The sequence below is a fragment of the Sphaerodactylus townsendi genome, linkage group LG09 (assembly GCF_021028975.2).
Source record: "Sphaerodactylus townsendi isolate TG3544 linkage group LG09, MPM_Stown_v2.3, whole genome shotgun sequence".
NCBI classification, from domain to species: Eukaryota; Metazoa; Chordata; class Lepidosauria; order Squamata; family Sphaerodactylidae; genus Sphaerodactylus; species Sphaerodactylus townsendi.
In genome coordinates this window covers 90,435,109-90,436,561 of record NC_059433.1, presented here as the reverse complement: position 1 = coordinate 90,436,561, position 1,453 = coordinate 90,435,109, and positions in this window count along the sequence as shown.

The following is a 1,453-nucleotide window of genomic DNA, read 5'->3' as shown; positions in this document are numbered from 1 at the left end:
TTTGGTTTGCACTACATATTTTGTTTTGTAGTGAAGTCAGTAGTATGTAGGCTTCTGTTTCAGTACATTTCCTATGAACAGAATTTATTAGATGAAAGTCAAAATGAAATTAAGATGCTTTAAGTAGCAATGTGAAATTGAAACACTATTGAAGTAATACTAGGGTTAGGGTGCCTCTTATGGTTGAAGTACCTTAAACAATACTTGTGACTTTTTTCTTTGCCTAACTTCTCATAGGTTAGCAGTTAATATTCTGAACATTACAGGTGTATTTGATTCAGAAGCTCAGAAATCCCAGTCTGTTTTTTACACGCTTTAGCCCTTTTAAAAATCAGTTGTGATTTCTTCTTTGCTGTTAATAAATAGTCTGACTGCTTCTTTCTTAATGGATCACCTTAATGGATTTCCACACACATAGTTAAGAATATATTGTGCTGCTGGCCCCAGTTGTTTCAAACATGATAGAGCTACATGGTGATCTGGGGAAAACATGCATTTTTAGTCCATTCTTCCATAGGTCCATTATGCGCAAGTTGTCTGCTGCTCAGCAGGGGCGAATGTCTGTCACAGGAAGATTTCTTGTATGGATGTATTTCCCCAAGCCCCATTTTCAGTTTCCATTCTCCCCACCCTAAGTGATACCACTTCTAGCACAACTTTAATTTTCTTTGCCTTGGATATCTTCCCTCCACCACCAGCCCCTCCCACCCCCTCACATTCCCATGCACACCTCTTCCCTTCCCCCTTTTCAGATGTGTTATTTCTTCAATTTGTCTTATTTGTTATATTGATATAGCGATATAAACAGAATCACTGAATAATCTCTGTCTTTTATTGCGTTTGCAAACCTCCAAATGGTGGATCAAAGGGGGGTTGTCTGTAGGATGAATTAACAGTAGTGAGCTAACCATTTAATAACAAAGCTCTCTGTCCTCCTGCTGCAGGAAGTCTCTCTGTGTGTGGAGGGCAGGAGATAAATATAACACTTTTTTAAAAAATTAGTTACTGCTTTACAGGCTTTATATGAATATAAAAGGAGAAACTGTGAGTGTTACTTTATGCTTCTCATAGGAACTGGAAGAATATGTTGGCAAAGCACTAATTCAGGGGAATACAAACACGAGCAGAGTTACCTGAACACACATCCAAAAACGATGCACAGCGTTTGCTCAAGACGCTGCATTTTGGGGCATTGCAACTAAACGGAAATTACTTATGGTTGACATAACTGTCACCGAACAGCAGCCAAACTGCCCACTTTCCTGTAGTCGCTGTTGAAGTTAGGCTTCGCTCCTCCTTTATCCCCCTCTCGGCACCCGTAGGATGTCCGTGTTGCCATGGCCACGAGCGACGCTCGGCCTTTCGCGGAGACGCGTTTGTTGTTTCCATGGCAACGGGGGGCGGCCTTAGTGACCTCAGCCGTTTCTATGGCGCTGTAGCTGGGTACCCTTTG